Here is a 21,931-nt window from a genome sequence, read left to right as displayed (position 1 = left end):
TTGTTTCATTAGTCCATTGATACAGCCGGTATGATTTGTTTCCTTTAAGCTTCCCTACCTCAGATGTTTTCCTCCACACTGACTGCAATGCTATCAGACTTTTTGGGGTCTAATGAAACCATCTCACTGAGGCATCACTCAGAGGACTTGCTCTCTCTCCATTCCCCTGTCTCTCCCTTTCTCGAGGGGTTCAGCCATAGACTAATTTACAGCACCCTGGGGCTCCGAGCACTTAACACAGAGCCATCCTAAGTGAGGGGAGAGTATGGTTGCTGATTGGGGGGAAGGTCACTGCTAGGGTGTGTGCATCTTTTCATAAAGTAGGTGTCTGTGTAGAGTTTTCAGTGTTTCTCTAGATAACGGACACCTGGTAAGGTTGCAGACAGTTTGGTTGGACACATTGCAGTGGGGTAGATTATAGAATTCTGATAATAAAGCTTTTATTTATCTCATTGATCTTTCAGATGTTTCTGAAATCAGAGAGTTAAACCCTCCTTTCCTTTCTCATGGTTTGAGCCTGGATCCCTCACTGTCATAAATCAGTACAAATTATTTAAAAGCACCCCAGACTCAGACACCCCACTCCTCCCACCATGAGGTACAGGGGTGGCCTGTCATTTCGTGGTTAATTAACAAATGAATCAGCGGCTCTGCAAATGCAGTGATTGGCCCTTGGTTATCCATCACAGGATCACCATGGTTACTGTCTGTGGTAATTAAAGATTATATTTAAGGTCGCAGATACATGTCCTGGAGGGGTCTGTGGCTTCGTGTCAGCATTTACACACACACACAATGTTGACTAAAAATTATATTTTTGTAATATAATGACTATGAGGTGCAGACTCTCAGCTTTAGGATATTTTCATCCATATCGGGTGAACCGTTTAGAAATTACACCAGTTTTTGTACATTTTAGGGGACCAAAAGTATTGGGACAAATTCACTTATATGTGTATTAAAGTATTCAAAATCTTATTTGGTCCCATATTCCTAGCATGTAATGATTACATCAAGCTTGTGACTCTATAAACTTGTTGGATGCATTTGCTGTTTGTTTCAGAAGTCACTTTTATTGTAAATAAGAATATAATAGGTTTCTGAACACTTCTACCTTAATGTGGATGCTACCATGATTTGTATTTATTTATTTTACCCTTATTTTACCAAGTAAGTTGACTGAGAACACATTCTCATTGACAGCAACAACCTGGGGAATAGTTACAGGGGTGGAGGAGGGGGGATGAATGAGCCAATTGGAAGCTGGGGATGATTAGGTGGCCATGATGGAATGAGGGCCAGATTGGGAATTTAGACGCACACATATAATACCCCCAGACATGCTAACCTCTCACCATTACATTAAAAGGGAGGTTAGCATTTTTGGGGGTATGATATTTATGCCTTTTACTATCTCATTAATCATTATTCCCGATTCATTCAGGATTATCTGTAATCATGGTAGCGTTCACATTAATGTAGAAGCGTTTAGAAACATACATTATCATTTACAATAAAAGTGACTCCAAAATACATACATTATTTACCATTAATTTATACTAGGCACAAAATATTATGAAACACAACCAAAACAAACAGAAAATGCATCCAACAACTTTGTATTTACAAGCTTGATGTAGTCATTGGGTGCTAGGAATATGGGACCAAATACTTAACTTTTTACTATTTTAATACACATAAAGTTAATTTGTCCTAATACTTTTGGTCCCCTAAAATGGGGGGCTATGTGCAAAAAGTTATGTAACTTCAAAACGGTTCGCCATTATGGATGAAAATACCCTCAAATTAAAGCTGTCATAGTCATTGTATAATTTCAAGTACAGAGCCAAAACAACAAAAAAGGTGTCACTGTGCCAATACTTTTGGCACAAAACTGTATACTGTATCAACAACTAACCACTCTGTGCCTGATCTAGGAAAGAAACTGATTTCAGCTTACTGAGTGTCAGCTTGTTTACTCAGCAGTGAGAAAGGATTCTGAGAGGACCCTCTGAGTTATTTAAGAGAGTGTGCATTAGCTTCAACTTCAACCATGATTTAGACTGGTCAACACTAGTGTATGGAGGGGTATCAGATAGGTCATCTTAACAGAGAACTGGAATTTCACATGCTTTTAAAGTCTCTGTAAATTCCTAACAAGGAAAAATGACACACATTGCTGCTTTCCATTGGATTATGTGTTGAAGAGATAGAAAAATGACTGCCATTAACACCACCATACTGGAGAAGTACTATATCTATTACTTCTACTACTGTGTGCTACCACATCTACTAGTCCCATTGTGTCTGTGATTACATAACAGTAGTAAACTCGATTATCAACAATGACGAGACAGCCTATAGGGAGGAGGTGAGGGCTCTGGGAGTGTAGGGCCTGGAAAACAATCTCTCTCTCAATGTCAACCAAACAAAGGAGATGATCGTGGACTTCAGGAAACAGCAGAGGGTGCACCCCTCTATCTACATCAACAGGACTGCAGTCGATTGGTGGAAAGCTTCACGGTGTACAAATCACTGACAAACTGAAATGGACCACCCACACAGACAATGTGGTGAAGAAAGCGCAACAGAGCCTCTTCAACCGTCAGGAGGCTAAAGAAATTTGGCTTGTCACCTAAAATCCTCACAAATCTTTACAGATGCACAATTGAAAGTATCCTATTGGGCTGTATCACCGCCTGGTACGGCAACTGTACCGCCCGAAACCGCAAGGCTCTCCAGAGGGTGGTGCGGTCTGCCCAAAGCATCACCGGGGGCAAACTACCCACCCTCCAGGACACCTACAGCACCCGATGTCACATCAGTCAGGAAGTTAAAGCTTGGTCACAAATGGGTCTTCCAAACAGACAATGACCCCAAGCATACTTCCAAAGTTGTGGCAAAATGGCTTAAGGACAACAGAATCAAGGTATTGGAGTGGCCATCACAAAGCCCTGACCTCAATCCAATAGAAAATGTGTGGGCAGAAATGAAAAAGCGTGTGCGAGCAAGGAGGCCTACAAACCTGACTCAGTTACACCAGCTCTGTCAGGAGGAATGGGCCAAAATTCAGAAAAATATAATTCTCTGTTGATATCACATACATTATCAAGCATTTCACACATATTATCCAGATACTGACTGTTAGCATTTGGTGGTCTATAGCAGCTTCCCACAAGAATGGGCTTTAGGTGAGGCAGATGAATCTATAGCCATATTACTTCAACAGTATTTAACATTCGATCATCTCTAAGCTTTACAGGAATGTGGTTCTGAATATAGACCGCAACACCGCCTCAGTTGGCATTTCTGTCTTTAAGTAGATGCTATAACCATGTATTGGCACCACTGTATCATCAAAGGTATTATCTAAGAGTTTCAGAGATAGAATATGAATGTCATCTGTTACATGCAAGTTATTGACTTCATGGACCTTGTTTCTTAGGCTACATATGTTAATATGGGCTATTTTTAGCACTTTTCTGGGTTGCTTGGTGTCCTCCGATGAACACCATTCTGGTTTAGTGTTTTATGTATCGTAGACTCGTCAGAGATGTTAGCATGTTCCAGAGATTTCTGTAAGTCTTTAGCTGACACTAGGATTCTTCTTATTAACCTCATTGAGCATTCTGCGTTGTGCTCTTGCAGTTATCTTTGCAGGACGGCTACTCTTAGGGAGAGTAGCAGCAGTGCTGAACTTTCTCCATTTACAGTGAATTTGTCTTACCGTGGACTGATGAACATCAAGGCTTTTAAAGATACTTTTGTAACCCTTTCCAGCTTTATGCGAGTCAACAATTCTTAATCATAGGTCTTCTGAGATCTCTTTTGTTCGAGGCATGGTTCACATCAGGCAATGCTTCTTGTGAATAGTAAACTCAAATTTTGTGAGTGTTTTTTATAGGGCAAGGCAGCTCTAGCCAACATCTCCAATCTTGTCTCATTGATTGGACTCCAGGTTAGCTGACTCCTGACTCCAATTAGCTTTTGGAGAAGTCATTAGCCTAGGGGTTCACATACTTTTCCCAACCTACACTGTGAATGTTTAAATTATGTATTCAATATAAACAAGATAAATACAATAATTTGTGTATTATTAGTTTAAGCACACTATGTTTGTCTATTGTTGTGACTTAGATGAAGATCAGATCAAATKTGATGACCAATTTATGCAGAAATCCAGGTAATTCCAAAGGGCTCACATACTTTTTCTTGCCACTGCATATAATGTTTTCTAATACTATTCTATGGTATCTCATTCACTCAATAATGCTTACATATCTTGCATTACTCATCTCATATGTATTAGAGGTCGACTTCAAGTTTTCATAACAATCGGAAATCTGTATTTTTGGGTGCCGATTTGCCGATTTTTTTATTTATTTTTATTATTTAAAAAAAATCTTTATTTAACTAGGCAAGTCAGTTAAGAACACATTCTTATTTTCAATGACGGCCTATGAACGTTCTGCCTCGTTCAGGGGCAGAACGACAGATTTTTAACCTTGTCAGCTCGGGGGATCCAATCTTGCAACCTTACAGTTAACTAGTCCAATGCTCTAACACCTGATTACATTGCACTCCACGAGGAGCCTGCCTGTTAGCAAATGCAGTAAGCTAAGGTAAGTTGCTAGCTAGCATTAAACTTATCTTATAAAAAACAATCAATCAATGACTGTCATTGCTCCAATGTGTACTTAACCATAAACATCAATGCCTTTCTTAAAATCAATACACAAGTATATATTTTTAAACCTGCATATTTAGCTAAAAGAAATCCAGGTTAGCAGATAATATTAACCAGGTGAAATTGTGTAATTTCTCTTGCGTTCATTGCACGCAGAGTCAGGGTATATGCAACAGTTTGGGCCGCCTGGCTCTTTGCGATCTAATTTGCCAGAATTTTACGTAATTATGACAACATTGAAGGTTGTGCAATGTAACAGGAATATTTAGACTCATGGATGCCACCCGTTAGATAAAATACGGAACGGAATAAACGTTTTGTTTTCGAGGTGATAGTTTCCGGATTAGTCAAAGGTATATGGTTTAGAGAGAAATAGTCGACGCGTTATAATTCCTGTAATAACTTGCGGCTGAATTTGAAAGGGGTTCCTTSGTTATTTTACCGTTCATGTCTTCCATAGAGAATGCCTTGATCTACTTCAAATAAGGTCTGTGTTTCGTGCAGGCTTAAACCGCCTCAACGTTTTGATACCCGTGTAAATCTCACTAGGATAAGGTAACGTTTGTCAACATATTTTCATAAATCCACTCTACAATTTTTTTTATCTTCGCTTATATTTAGCCAATATTGATCAGAGTTACGGATATCTACACAGTTATAAAATTGGCACGGTGATGTAAGCCTACACGAAACACAGACCTTATTTTAAGTGAATCTAAAAATATCCTATGGAATAAATGAAGGAACCGCTTTTCAGATTTTGCTAGAAGGTGTCATGGGAATTATGACTTACACTTTGGTTGTCAATTCTTACCATGCCCATTATTAAAATAGGATTTCCTGCATATAGAAATTAAAGTTTTTGTTTTCAACATTCATCACAGGTAACTTAAACTCTATTTTTATTCAAACAGTTGAGAGTATTTGTCTCCTAAGAAGACTCTTCAGTATCATTGTCACTTCAGAGCTGTGTGCGTGTGTGTGTATTTATGTATTATATTAAGTTAAAATAAAAGTGTTCATTATTCATTCAGTATTGTTGCAATTGTCATTATTACAAAAATGTGTGTATGATATATATATATTAAAACGTTTTTTTTATTTTTATAAATCGGCCGATTAATCGGTATCGGCTTTTTTTGTCCTCCAATAATCGGTATCGGCATTGAAAAATTATAATCGTTCGACCTTTAATATGTATATACTGTTTTTCTATACTATTCTACTGTATCTTAGTCCGTTCCGCTCTGACATCGCACGTCCATATCTGTATATAGTCTTAATTCATTCCTACTTAGATTTGTGTGTATTGGGTATATGTTGTGTAATTTGTTCAATATTACTGCACTGTCGGAGCTAGAAGCACAAGCACTTCGCTACACCCGTAATAACATCTGCTAACCACATGTATCTATAAAATTTGATTTGATTTGAAGGCTAGTTACTGTATGATTGGCTAATCATGAGAAGTAACGGGATGTTGTTCAATTACCCACCCATACCAAAATGTATGCACGCATGATTGTAAGTCTCTTTGGATAAAAGTGTCTGCTAAATGGGACATATTATATATTATATTGTCGTTTCTGGCTGCTTCCTTGCAGTATTGAAACCATGATATCATAGCCACTGCTGTTTCGTCATGTTGTTATATTTGCCATTTACTAGGACAACGTAAGAGAGCAGCCTGAGAGACCTCTTAGCTATTCTTTCAGATGAGATTCGTCTAACAAAAAGTTATAAATCAAAATTATATTGTAAAAAATAATAGTCTTCATCATATTTTAATAACGCATAAATCAATGGTAAACAGGGGTGAATCTCTGAATGAGAATGAGGGTCTTCTTCTCATAGGATGATGAATAACAGAAGCCATTTTGGGTGGTACCATTCAGTAGCAGCAGTTGCTGTGTCAGGCACAAAATGGCCATTTTAGTAAAGAAATGTAATGTCTACGTCAGTGGTGAAAGGACAAGGCTGTCTATCCAATGTTAGCATACCTAACCCATGTTACCTTGAAGCTTACAGTAAAGATATGTCATTATTATTTAGGTGTGAATAGCCCTTCTATGTGTCTTTATCCATCAGGGGTTGGACATAGTGTCTCACCTCAATGTGTGTGTAGGTGTCTGTATACGTTCATGTATTGATTATTGTGAGGTCCCTTGCTCTTCTCTACTTGGACAGAGATGAATTGAAGACATGGACCCGCCCCCTCCCCTCTGCTGACAGGTTAGAGTTGCTTGACGCCCATGTGAAGTGGTGGCACGGTGTAAAAATCACTTAACTGTCTGACATGATGGGCTTAAGCTTGGACAGGTCCATTACCACCGTGGCCCCGACATCAATCTGGAGCTACTTTAGCCTCTGTCAGTCCCAACATCAGTCAAGGCTTCTGGTCAATGAAGAGCCCCATTGTCTCCCAATAGGGGGCGTCATTCCTACTTGGTCCTTCAAATCGGATTGTCAGTTCACAACACTCACCGTTTGTCTACTGAACATCATGTCAGAATTTATGAATAGACTCAGGCCTATGGTGGTTAGTGTGATCAGGGAAGAGGAAGGATAAAAACAGAGAGGAGGACTAAGGACTAAATATAGAGAGAGTGATCTGGATAAAGGTCCATAGAAACAAAGAGGAATGGAGAAAAAGATACACACCGACAGGCAAATGGATCATTGCTAAACTGCAGAAAGTTCGAGACCGAAAGATGGAAAACCTGACCAACAGACAGATAGAGAGGGAGTAAGAGTGACTTTGCCAGTTTTCTTCCGTTGATTGGCGATGCGACACAGTAATTTACAGAGCGCCACAGCCAAATTATCTGTCATACACTGCCTGGCTGCCCACAGAAGGGATGGCTCTGGGCTGGAAGACAGCAGCAGCAGGAAGGAAGGAGGGAAGGAGTGGGAGGATGACTGGATAATGGAATCAGAGGGAAGGAGAGGAGAGGAACGGAGGCATTCAAACTCATGGGTATCATGGGTAATATACACAGTACCACCTCCACTATGCTGGTGGGATGAGAGAATCAAGTCATAAAACCCGCCACTTATCTCTACTCTATAAAACACGCAGTGCAGTTTCCCACCTTCTTTTATCCCTCATTTGAATTTAAATCCTATTACACTGAACAGAAATACGGAGGCAACATGTAAAGTGTTGGTCCCATGTTTCATGAGCTGAAATAAAAGATGTCAGAAATKTTCCACTCGCACAAAAGAAGCTTATCCCTTTCAAGTTTTGTGAACAAATTTGTTTACATCTCTGTTTGTGAGCATTTCTCCTTTGCCAAGATATTTAAACAGCATGATCATTACACAGGTGCACACTGTGCTGGGGAGTATTTCTGTCAGTAATAAAGCTCTTTTGTGGGGAAAAACTTATTCTGATTGGCTGGGCCTGGCTCCCCGGTGGGTGGGCCTATGCACTTCCAGGCCCACCCATGGTTGCGCCCCTGCCCAGTCATTTGAAATCCATAGATTAGGGCCTAATGAGTACATTTCAGTTGACTTATACGAACTGTAATTGGGGGCGGCAGGTAGCCTAGTGGTTAGAGCGTTGGACTAGTAACCAAAAGTTTGCAAGATCAAATCCCCGAGCTGACAAGGTAAACATCTGTCGTTCTGCCCCTGGACAAGGCAGTTAACCCACTGTTCCTAGGCTGTCATTGAAAATAAGAATTTGTTATTAACTGACTTGCCTAGTTAAATAAAGGTAAAATGAAATTGTTGCGTTTATATTTTTGTTCAGTATACAGTATGTTAGAATAGGAACAAAGGCATGTAAAATCCTGTAAGGAAAGGTCAGAAGAATGGATGCACAAGTATTGATGTAGACTGGAACCATAGATTAGCTGCAGGATATAACATGAAACTGAATACTCTACTCTTGAAAAGGTACAAAGGCAGTATGAACCACCTCTTAGGGTATTCTGGGTATTCTGAGGGTGTGTCAGATGTTCAAAGGAAGGGGTGTGTTTCAACAAAGGCTACAAGAGAAGAAAATAATAACAGAATTCAAAATACAGAAACCCATGCTTGCTCCCTCCACTCCCTCTTTCTTATGGTCTGTCTCTGTCCATGTCTTTCTATGTCTCCCTCAGTCCCCATCTCTTTTCCCTTTTCTCTCTTTCTAAGTCTCAACTCAGACATACTAYACCTCCCTTCCTCCTCACTCCCCTCCCCCAGGGATGTAGGTTTTACGACAGTAACATGACACTGCTTCTGTGTCCTATCACAGACAAGGCAGTAATTCACCTCAAAGGCAGGCAGCGGCGAATCGCAGCACAGCAATAAATTTGCCTGTCAAGCCAGGACCAATGAGGGGCAAGCTTTAAATCACAGCTGTCAGCTTGGTGGCCAATGGCGGGGCGATGGCAATAAATATGTCAGAGGAGGGGGGGGGGRGGRGGGCTCTGTTTATGGGTACTGCATTGCTGCTGGGGAATCCACAGTGAGGGGGGTGGGGAGGGGGATGGCGAAAGAGACAGAGAGAGGAGAAAAGAGAAAACCTTCAAGATGAGAAACATATAGGCAAATGGCAATGTTTTTTTTGTCTTCCTCTTCTTCTCTTGGCTGTGTTAGAGTCCCATGAAAACAGATCTCTGAGCATGCAGCCAGAGAGTGGAGGAATTTATGACAGAGAAATTATGAATTTATGACAGAAACAAGACTGAGCATGTGACCATCAAATAGCAAGACCCAGTTAACCAGCCGCATCGGAGCGGCAGCCTTCACCCAACAACATATACATAAATTATATACAACATGTGACCGTAAACCCATCACTATTTTCTGTTTTATCACAGACACAAAGATTATGTAAAACAGCTCACTGGTTCATGACTATAACAAGTACAGTTTCTGTTCAACATTAGTTGGTCACAATCTCCTAATCAGTTACATATCTACTGTTGTTTGATCATTTAGTAGTAAATAGACATAACAGACTCCAACCAACCATAATCCCAAATGAGTTAGGAAATACAAGAAAGCGCTATACAATATAAATGCAATGGAATAATGGCAGTATAGTCTTGAATTTTTATACACCAATGCCACAATGATGAATACCAATTCCAATCAGTTTTTCTTGAGGCCCATATGTTCTGGTTTCCAGTCTTCAGAGTTTTGGTGCAGGGAATTCCTTTGCTCTGGGTTCCCAGACTGTAACTATGCAACTCTCGAGGAGCTCAAAAGCATTACTCTGTCCCTATACAAAAAACCTTCTTTGTTGAGAGTGACTGATACGTGTAGACATCAGGTATGGTAGCATTGTCATAGCATGTCTGTGTATGATCTCTCTTTCTCTATCTTTCAAACTAACGGAGATGTATCTTTTCCTGCACCACTATGTCCAGCAATAAATTACTTTTCCCTCAGTCTCTCCTACAGCTCCTGCAATACACTGGGTGGAATAGGGAATAACTGGCCAGCTTGCCTGCTATTCCCTCTTGTCTAACCAACTTGTACATCAGCAACCTCACACTATTACAAGAAAATACATTTACATTCACAATGACCACAGATGAGATTTGAGAGTAATTTATGTTCACATTACTACTTGTGGTATTGCTACATGTTTTTCTGTAGAACTGGGGCGCCTGGTGGCTCGACTGGTGAATTATAGCCGTGGAGGGAGGGAGGGATGGAGAGAGGGATGTTGTGGTGGCAGTGTTGTTCTTGGCTGTCTMTTCAGCCCAGGGCCCGAAACGACACACTATTCACCGAGAATCTGTCAACGACACTCTGTAGAAACAGCCACAGTCATAAAGCACAGTTTAAACTGCGGGGAGATTCTGCATATCTGGCCCAGTCCCACGTCTCATAAAAACGATACTCGTACACACACACACACACTGACGCAATTCCTGTGTGCCAACAACCGCTATGCTGTGGATTTGAACATTATGGTCGCTCACACTTCTACACAATCCCAGAATCCCATTTCACATGCTCTCTCTCTCGCTCGCTCGCTCGCTCGCACGCACGCACGCACGCACGCACGCACGCACGCACGCACGCACGCACGCACACACCTTTTGGTTTGCTTATCCCAAACACATTCACTAACAAATGTCTTTCTCTTCCCTTTATCGCATGCCTTGGGTTTGCACAGCTTCCAGAGCCATAATAACACAGCAGCACAGATGGGAGCAGAATGCAATCAGCCAGACCCCTGCTACAATATTCCTGATAGCACAGCGTGGCCATTCAATCATCTTGTTTGGATGAATGATGATGGATCCGGTGATGTTAAACAAAACCTTTGGTTCAGTTGGTTTGGCAAATGAGCTAAGATTAACAAAGATGTATGCTTCCACACTGTTCACTGTTCGTCACTGAATCAATGTGTAGGATCACTGAATCGTTTCATAGAAAATAGTGCAAGTGACAGTAGTTATATAGGGAATCTACATTTAGGCACAAGCTTTTTATTTGTATCTCCGGTTTACGCAAGCAGAAACCCAGATTTGGTCCGGCAAACGGTACCGGAGCATCGAGTCATAATGTATCCCCCATTATTTCTTATGACCGAAAACAGCTAGATTCTGGACATTCTGCTTACTCCGGACCAGGCCCCAATCTCCAGGACTCAAAAGAGGAAGTGACGGCGAAAAAGAGGCCGGCGAGGCGGCATCCTGACGAGACTATGTCGGCAAACAAATAGGCCACCATTGCCTTCTGTTCTGTTTGCAAACTGGATAGGATTCGTTTGAGACTATCATATCAACAGGACCTGAAAAACTGTATATCCTATGTTTCTCAGAGTTGTAGCTGAACGAGGATATGAATATGCTTCTCGCTGATTTTTCTATGCATCGTCAAGACCGGACAGCAGACTCAGGTAAGACAAAGGGAGGAGGAGGGTGTCTCTTTGTTAACAACATCTGGTGTGCAAGCTCTAATGTTATTAAGAATGTCTAGAGTTTTTGCTTATCTGAGTTAGAATACCTCATGATATTGTGTAGAGCCTATATCAACCATGTACATATCTCAAATATGGATAAAAATCGAACATTTGCTGGCACAACTGTGGTAGCAACGGCTCTTTACTTCACATGTTGTCGGAATGCCATGCAGTTAAAACATTTTGGTCTGAAGGTGTTTCAGTTTTTTTATGCCAAATTTCTAATGTCCTCCATCCCATGTTTACTTGGTCAAAGCCCAGAAAATATACTGTCTAATGTCAGTCAAGGGAATCTGGAATGAACATAAGCCAACTTGCTTTTCTGTGGACCGCTGGCTGTAGGACTACTTAGACCTTGCCTGCTCAAGGACTTTGATCTAGGTTTACATTGCCACTGGGACACTGTAGGCAAGTTCTTGGACTCTGGAAATGTACACATAAAAGTTTGAATCCTGTATTCCATACTTGAATATCTGCCAATTAGAAAATTATATAAGGTGGACACCTTGTAACTAATGTATTTGAGTTTTATATGATGCACTACCCTTCCCCTTCCCACGCCTTCCTGAACCCTGTTCTGTATATAATGTCATTTGTGTGTTGTTTCTATGCTGAAAAACAATAAAAACTGTTAATAGCAAAATAATACCTCATGATAAGCTGCAGACCATACTATTTACCAAGTGAGTTTTCATCTATATTTTTCGTAGCTGTCTTTTTACCACCACAAATCAATGCTGGCACTAAGACCTCACTCAACCAGCTGTATAGGGYCATAAGTCTTCACTATTATTCTACAATGTAGAAAATAGTAAAAATAAAGAAGAATCCTGGAATGAGAAGGTGTGTCCAAACTTTATACTGGTACTGTATGTACATAGCTACCTCAGTTACCTTGTACCCTTGCACATCAACTCAGTACTGGTATACTACTGTATATAGCCATCCAATTTTTACTCGTCATTGTTATTCACTGTATTTATTCCTCGTGCCACTATTTCTATTTTTATCTTTAACTCTGCATTGTTGAAAAAGACCCATAAGTAAGCATTTTACTGTTAGAATACACCTGTTGTTTACGAAGCATGTGAAAATAAAATATGATTTCAATTTTGATGCATACACACTCACTTACACGCACTAGACTGACACTCACACAAAACCCACACACATTCCCATACACTACATGCTTACACACACACACACACACACATAACACACACACACACACACATACACACACACACACACACACGCACACACATTCACTTTTACACTCATCATAAGCTGCTGCTACTCTGTTCTTTATTTTACTCTTATTATTATCTATTCTGATGCCTAGTCACTTTACCCTGCCTTCATGTACATATCTACTTCAAATGCACATTGATTTGGTACTGGTACTCCCTGTATATACTGTAGCTCCATTCTTTTGTTTTTTATTCCTCTTGTGTTACTCAGACATCAGAGACACCCTTCCTTTATTAATTCTGACCTGAAGAGACAGACAGACCAGACCTCCAACCAGGGGACATTCCCGTTGTCAATAATACACGTATCATAGGCATTAATTATAGACCTCTGACATACATACATCCCTCTGACATAACAGGAAATGTAAACATTTCCTGTTATTAGATACAGGCACCAACCTGCAAGACACACATATACACAGACTAGCACGCCACGCACACACACACACAACACCCACACACACACACACACACACACACACACACACACACACACACACACACACACACACACACACACACACACACACACACACACACACACACACACACACACACACACACACACACACACACACACACACACACACACACACCGCACACACGCACGACGACACACACACACAACCACACACACACACACACACACACACGCAACCATGCAGATGGCATTTCACTCAATTATCCTGGTTTCTGTGTAATCAATATAAATTACCTCTCTGCTTCTTTATGGCACTGCCGGGGTAATTAGCCGATGAGAAACGAGTCCTTGATGGCTCGGAGGTGTCACTATCGTTCTCTGATGAAAATTAGAAGGATGGCAGCACCGCTTCTCTCTGGGGAGCAGGTCTGTGACCTTTTCCTACCCTCTGCACACTCTGCATAGCCTCTGCATACCCCATACCAGAGAGGAAGAGGTGAAGCTAGAGTTTACTCTGCCCCAAATTTGTCCACAAAAAAAAAGACCACGAAGTTAGGAATTTTTGTATGGAGGTCATTGAGAGAGTGTCGAATTTGGTCAACGAAAAACAGTGATGTACTGGGACATACGCACTACCCTCTGTTGCGCCTTGCAGTCGGATACCAAGCAGTTGCCATACCAAGTGGTGATGCAGCCAGTCAAGATGCTCTCGATGGTGCAGCTGTATAACYTTTTGAAGCTCTCGACCCACTCCACTACAGCACCGTCGATGTGAATGGGGGCGTGTTTGGCCCGCCGTTTCCTGTAGTTCACGATAAGCTCCTTTGTTTTGCTCATGTTGATGGAGAGATTGTTGTCTTGGCACCACACTGCCAGGTCTCTGACCTCCTCCCTATAGGCCAGGGATGTCGAACTCATTCCATGGAGGGCCTAGTGTCTGCTAGTGCTCTCCCGCATGGTTTAGTGTTGCTTGCATCGAAGCAACCATAGAAGGCATTTAGCTCGTTTGGTAGGCTCGATTCGCTGGGAAGCTTTGACTGGGTTTCCCCATGATAGTTTCCAAGACCTGTCACATCCGACGAGTGTCAGAGCCTTGCGTAGTAGGATTCGATCTTTGTCCTGTATTGACACTTTGCCTGTTTGATGGTTTGTCGGAGGGAGTAGCGGGATTTCTTATAAGCGTCCATATTAGTGTTCCGCTCCTTGAAAGCGGCAGCTCTAACATTTAGCTCAGTGTGGATGTTGCCTGTTATCCATGGCTTGTGGTTGGGATACGTACGTACTGTCACTGTGGGGATGATGTCGTCAATGCACTTATTAATAATGCCAGTGACTGATGTGGTTAACTCCTCAATGCCATTGGATGAATCTCTGAACATATTCCAGTCTGTTCTAGCGAAACAGCCCTGTAGCTTAGCATCCGCTTCATCGGACCCCTTCTGTATTGAGCGAGTCACTGGTACTTCCTGTTTGAGTTTTTGCTTGTAAGCAAGAATCAGGAAGATAGAGTTATGGTCAGATTTGCCAGATGGATGGTAAGGGAGGGCGTTGTATGCATTTCTGTGTGGAGTAAAGGTGATCTTGAGAGTTTTTTCCTGTAGTTGCACAGGTGACCTGCTGATAGAAATGAGGTAAAATGGATTTAAGTTTTCCTGCATTAAAGTCCTGTGCTGAAGAAGTAGAAGTCTTCATCCAGATCTAGGTTAGTGATTGCTGTTATGATGTACAGAAGCTTTTTTCGGTCATATGTACGGAAACATTATGTACAAGAAAAGTTAAGATCTGCGCAAAAATTACACACAAGTTGGCAGAATTGGTCAGGAGCCCATAAAACGGCAGCTATACATCCCAGCACCATCTTAGGCCTATACTGTATTATACTGTAAGATATTCATCTTTTCATACAGTCTTCTCAGTTTTCATTTGAAGCATATTTTTATCCTTCGCTTGTTTGTAACAATTGCAAAGATATTGGCAACTTCATTTTGACGATATCAGTGGTCACAGAGAGACAGAGAAACATCTTAAACAAAATCTATGTCTAGTGGGGATCTTCTGTGTATAAAGTGATGCGGTAAGGAGAAAGACGCACTTAACTGTGATACGAGTGGTCCGAGGCAGTTGGTAAATAACGAGCGTTTACAAGTGCAACTTTAATAACGATGGTTGTGAGAAACAGCTTTAAGATTTAACGATGCTTCTACAAAGCTTCTAACTATGAACTTAACCTGAAGATACTTTTGGGAAACCGGGCCCTAGCCTGTGTGGTACAGTCTTTCATACAGTGGGTATAGAAAGTCACCAACCCCTTTCAAAATGTTCACCTTTTGTTGCCTTACAGCCTGAAATGAAAACACATCAAATCAGACTTTTTCCGGCTTTATTTACACACAGTAACCCACAATATCCAAATGAAAAAACAATTCTAAAGAACTCTGAAAATGTATTACAATTAAAACAGTGAAATACCCTATTTGGATAAGAGTTAGTACTTGGTGAACCACCTTTCGCTTGAATTATAGCCATGAGTCTCTTTGAATACATCTCTACTAACTTTGCACACCTAGACTGTGCAATATTTGCACATTCTTCCTTGCAGAATTGTTTTTAAATTGCATGGTGACCGCTCATGGACTGCACCCTTCAAGTCATTCCACAGATTCTCGATGGGATTTAGGTCGGGGCTCTGACTAGTTCACTCAAGGACATTCACCTTCTTGTCCTTCAGCCACTGTACGGTTGCTTTGGCGGTGTGCCAAAGAGTCATTGTCATGTTGAAATGTGAAACTTCCTGGCAGAGGGCTGCAGGTTCTCCTCAAGAATCTGTTGGTATTTTGCACTGTCCATTTTACCTTCTATCCTGACAAGTGCTCCAGTCCCTGCTGAAGAGAAACACCCCCACAACAGGATGCTGCCTCCGCCGTGCTTTACTGTAGGCATGGTGTTCTTTGGGTGAAACATGTATTGGGTTTTCGCCAAACATATCGCTTTGCGTTCAGGTCAACAAGTTCAATTTTGGTCTCATCTGACCACAGCACCTTTTGCCACTTGGCCTTGGAATCTACAATGTGCTTTTTGGCAAAGCTCAAATGAGACTTGATGTGGCTTTTTTGAGGAGTCCTTTTTTCTTTCCACCCTCCCACAGAGGCCAGATTTGTGGAGCGCTTGTGATACTGTGGTCACATGCACACATTGACCAGTCTTTGTCAAAAAGGCCTAAAGCTCCTTCAAAGTCACCATTGGCTTCTTGGTAGCCTCTTTGATCAGTCTCCTCCTTGCACGATTATCCAGTTTGGAGGGACGGCCTGATCTATGCAGGGTCTGGGTGGTGCCATAYGCCTTCCACTTCTTAAAAATGGTCTTAACTGTGCTCCAAGGGATAGACAAAGTCTTTGAAATATTTTTATATCCATCCCGACTTGTGCCTTTCCACAACTTTATCTTGTAGATCTTTTGAAAGTACCGTTCCGCCCATAGTGGATTATTTGCTTTGAATTGCACTACTAAGCAGTGGAGTCCTCTATGAACAACTGAACGGAAGGTGGTTGGTTATACCTCAGCAAGTTTGCAATTGCAATTCTAAGGTCGGGTGTTCATTTATCCATTTTAATTAATTTTCAGAGGTTTTTTTCATATATTTTTTTCTCCACTTGGACATTGTGGGTTACTGTGCGTAAATAAAGCCTGGAAAAATCAMATTTTATGTGTTTTCATTTCAGGCTGTAAGGCAACTAAAGGTGAACATTTTGAAAGGGGGTGGTGACTTTCTATACCCAATGTATTTGAAGTAGTTTGTTGCATCGTATTGCTTAGTTTATCATTTGTGTCAACTTTGAATTTAATCTAAGCCACATATTGTTTTTTTTATAAATAAATACATTTATTTTACCTTTATTTAACTAGGCAAGTCAGTTAATAACAAATTCTTATTTTACAATGATGGCCAAACCCTTCCCGAACCCGGACGACGCTGGGCCAATTGTGCTATGTTAAAACTTCTTAGGGCTAACGGGATCGATATGACTACAGCCAGTGAAAGTCATAAAATCATAAAACATAAAACATTTCTGAAAAAACATAAAACATTTCTGAAAAATACATGGTGTATAGCAAATTAAAGACAAAGATCTTGTGAATACAGCCAATATTTCAGATTTTCTAAGTGTTTTACAGCGAAAACACAATATAGCATTATATTAGCTTACTACAATAGCCTACCACACTACCGCATTCATTCATCAAGGCACGTTAGCGATAGCAATAGGCACGTTAGCGTTAGCGAATAAACCAGCAAAAGATATTAAATTTCACTAACCTTCATAAACCTTCCTCAGATGACAGTCCTGTAACATCAGGTTATACATACACTTATGTTTTGTTCGAAAATGTGCATATTTAGAGCTGAAATCCGTGGTTATACAACGTAGCATAACGTAGCATAACGTGCTAACGTAGCATCTTTTTCCCAGAATGTGCAGATATTTCTATTAGACTCTCACCTATTCTGACCAAATAGCTATTCATAAACATTACAAAAAAATACATGTTGTATAGGAAACGATAGATCCATTAGTTCTTAATGCAATCGCAGTGTTAGAATTCTAAAAATATCTTCATTACGACATAAGACTTAGTTATGGTAAGGGAATAACCAAAACCTGAGCGCAAAGCTACTAGTACACAGTTCGACAGATATATGAAATAGCATCACAAAATGGTTCCTACTTTTGCTGATCTTCTATCAGAATATTGTACAATGGGTCCTTTGTCCAGAACCGTSGTTGTTTTAGATTCAGAACGTTCTTTTTCCCTCTTGAATTAGCAAGCACACTGGCCATGCAGCGCTAAGCTCTCCAACGTCAACAAAGTCGAACAACGCAACACGCCGAACGTCCCGAATAAAGTTCAATAATCTAATGAAACTATATTGAAAAAACATACTTTAGGATGATATTGTAACATGTATCAAATAAATTCAAAGCCGGAGCTCATATTCGCCCATAACGACAGGTTTCCAGTAGGCAATAACAGGTCCCCCCACGCGCCTTGCAGACAACAGAAAATGGGGGACACGTTGTTCCAAGAGGGCTCATTCAACTCCTTTTTCCTCTCACTTCCTCTTGACATCCAGGGGAAGGTGTATGACGTGCACGTATAGTCATACGTATCATGCCCATTTATAGGCAGCGACTTGAACACAGCATCGATTTCAGACTTTCCACTTCCTGGTCACAAAGTGTGCTGCCAAATGAGTTGTGTTTGACCCACAGACAAAATTCAAACGGTTTTAGAAACTAGAGAGTGTTTTCTATCCAATAGTAATAATAATATGCATATTGTACGAGCAAGAATTGAGTACGAGGCCGTTTAAATTGGGAACGATTTTCCCCAAAAGTGAAAACAGCACCCCCTATCCTCAACAGGTTTTAAGCTGGGTTTCTGTACAGCACTTTGAGATATCAGCTGATGTAAGAAGGGCTATATAAATAAGTTTGATTTGATTTGAATCAATAATACAGTAGAAAAATCAGGAAGGATAAGAGAGGTAAGGCAATAAATAGGCCATGGTGGCAAAGTAATTACAATATAGCAATTAAACACTGGAATGGGAGGATGTGCAGAAGATGAATGTGCAAGTTGAGATACTGGGGTGCAAAGGAGCAAGATAAATAAATAAATACATTATGGGGATGAGGTAGATTGGATGGGCTATTTACAGATGAGCTATGTACAGGTGCAGTGATCTGTGAGCTGCTCTGACAGCTGGTGCTTAAAGCTAGTGAGGGAGGTAAGAGTCTCCAGCTTCAGAGATTTTTGACATCAAGGGACACACGCTGAAACCCCAAGAATGACTGGACATGGGAGGGCCGGATATTTGTGACAATGACCTAAAAGGGGTGCAAAAACACACCAGCACCCCTTTTTATGTTTATTCTATGGCTAACCATCCTTCTGGCTACACTTCATTCCACACTTTGCCTTTTATGTCCCATGGTCCCTCAGCTTCATACACTTTGGAACTCTCCATCTTATCTATATAAACTCACCCTACCTTTACCTGTTTTCCCTATGCCACTTCCTTCACTTGTTCTTCGCCTGATTTGAAAACATCTAGACTCAGTTACACGCTTAAATGTGTTGTACTGTGTTTGCTACCTTTTCTTCACCTCTGTAATCCTATCCTCCTGCTTATTATGGGGTTTAGACTGAATGGAAACCTGAAGGATCTGGAGAAGGTCTGTATGGAGGAGTGGGCCAAAATCCCTGCTGCAGTGTGTGCAAACCTGGTCAAGAACTACAGGAAACGTATGATCTCTGTAATTGCAAACAAAGGTTTCTGTACCAAATATTAAGTTCTGCTTTTCTGATGTATCAAATACTTATGTCATGCAATAAAATCCAAATTAATTACTTAAAAATCATACAATGTGATTTTCTGGATTTTTGTTTTAGATTCCGTCTCTCACAGTTGAAGTGTATCTATGATAAAAATTACAGACCTCTACATGCTTTGTAAGTAGGAAAACCTGCAAAATCGGCAGTGTATCAAATACTTGTTCTCCCCACTGTATATACACTAGATGACTAATAGGGTGCGCTGTGTTGAAGCCACCATCAATATTTTGGAATCTATAAAAATGCATTTATTAATGTCTATTAGTTTTTGCCACTTTTTTATATTACAGACATCTTAACTTAATGCATACTTTAACATTACTTTATGTGAACAAAACATAAAAAAATATATATATTAAATGTTACAACAACAAAAAATACTGAAATTTTTCTTTGAAACATTTAATTGAAATAATGTAGAATTCTAATCATTCCTATACAGCAGGTATTCCCAAACTGGGCCAAATAAAAATGTGATTCACATTTAATAAAACAAACAAAAACACATTTTCAAACRGTACATTTATATTTTCCAACGGGGCTATACATTTGGGTAAGGTTTTATTCTCGCCTGAGTAGCCTCGTTCACTGCCAAAAATAAAATTAAACCATTTAGTGTTCAGTGAAATAACAACACAATGTCAAATACAGGTAGCCTTGCCAAATAACTAACATCCAATCACATTAACCGTTACTCTCTCGCGGGAAACCCTCACTCTTGTGCAGACATTTAGAAACTCAACATGACAATTTGAAAAATAAGCCACTCGAGTTATTTGAGCGATAATAAAGATGACTTTCAAGTTGTATAACATGTATAAAAACAATAGATACCATTTAATAAGAAAGGGCTAGAAGTGTCTTATATGGTGAGCTACCGAGTGGCTAGGACAGGCAAGCCCCATACTATTGTGGAGGACTTAATTCTTCCTGCTGCCGCGGATATGGCTGGGACAATGCTGGGGGAAAAGGCCAAAAAACTATATATGACGGTATGCCTTCATCAAACAACACTGTTTCACAATGCATCAGTGACATGGCAGGATATGTTTTGAAACAATTACTGCTTCGCATACAAGCCAGTGAATTATATGCGTTACAACTGGATGAGTCAACAGACGTGGCGGGCCTGGCACAGCTCCAGGTATATGTCCGTTACGTTTATGGGGGGTCAATTAAGGAAGACATCTTCTTCTGCAAACCACTGGAAACCAGGACAACATGAGAGGATATTTTTAAACTACTGGACAGCTTTGTGACATCAAATTAACTTTGGTAGTCAAGATGTGTTGTTATCTGTACTGATGGTGCAAAAGCCATGACAGAGAGACATAGTGGAGTGGTAACGCRCATGCAAGCAGTTGCTCCCGACGCCACTTGGGTACACTGCAGCATCCACCGAGAGGCTCTTGCTGCCAAGGGAATGCCTGACAGCTTGAAATACTTTTTGGACCCTACAGTGAAAATGGTTAACTTTGTTAATGCAAGGCCACTGAACTCTTGTGTATTTTCTGCATTATGCAATGCTATGGGCAGTGACCATGTAACGCTTTTACAACATACAGAAGTGCACTGGTTATCAAGGGGCAAAGTATTGACATGTTTTGTTTTTAAATTGAGAGACAAGTTTTTCTTTACTGACCATAATTTTCACTTGTCTGACAGCTTGCATGATGACGAGTTTCTCACACGACTGGCCTATCTGGGTGATGTTTTTTCTTGCCTGAATGATCTGAATCTAGGATTACAGGGACCCTCCGTAACTATATTCAATGTGCGGAACACATTTGAGGCTATGATTAAGAAGTTGGAGCTCTTCTCTGTCTGCATTAACAAGGACAACACACAGGTCTTTCCATCATTATGATTTTTTGTGTGCAAATGAACTCAAGCTTACGGACAATGTCAAATAGCGAAGGACTTGAGTGAGCTGGGTGCGCAATTACGCAGGTACTTTCCTGAAACGGATGGCACAAACAACTGGATTCGTTATTCCTTTCATGCCCTGCCTCCAGCCCACTTACCGATATCTGAAAAAGAGAACTTCATCGAAATTGCAACAAGCGGTTCTGTGAAAATTGAATTTAATCAGAAGCYACTGCCAGATTTCTGGATTGGGCTGCGCTCAGAGTTTCTTGCCTTGGCAAATCGCGCTGTTAAGACACTGATGCCCTTTGCAAACACGTACCTATGTGAGAGTGGATTCTCGGCCCTCACTAGCATGAAAACTAAATACAGGTACAGACTGTGTGTGGGAAATT

This window comes from Salvelinus sp. IW2-2015, linkage group LG11 (genome assembly GCF_002910315.2).
Source record: "Salvelinus sp. IW2-2015 linkage group LG11, ASM291031v2, whole genome shotgun sequence".
Lineage (NCBI taxonomy): Eukaryota > Metazoa > Chordata > Actinopteri > Salmoniformes > Salmonidae > Salvelinus > Salvelinus sp. IW2-2015.
This window is presented reverse-complemented; position numbering follows the sequence as displayed.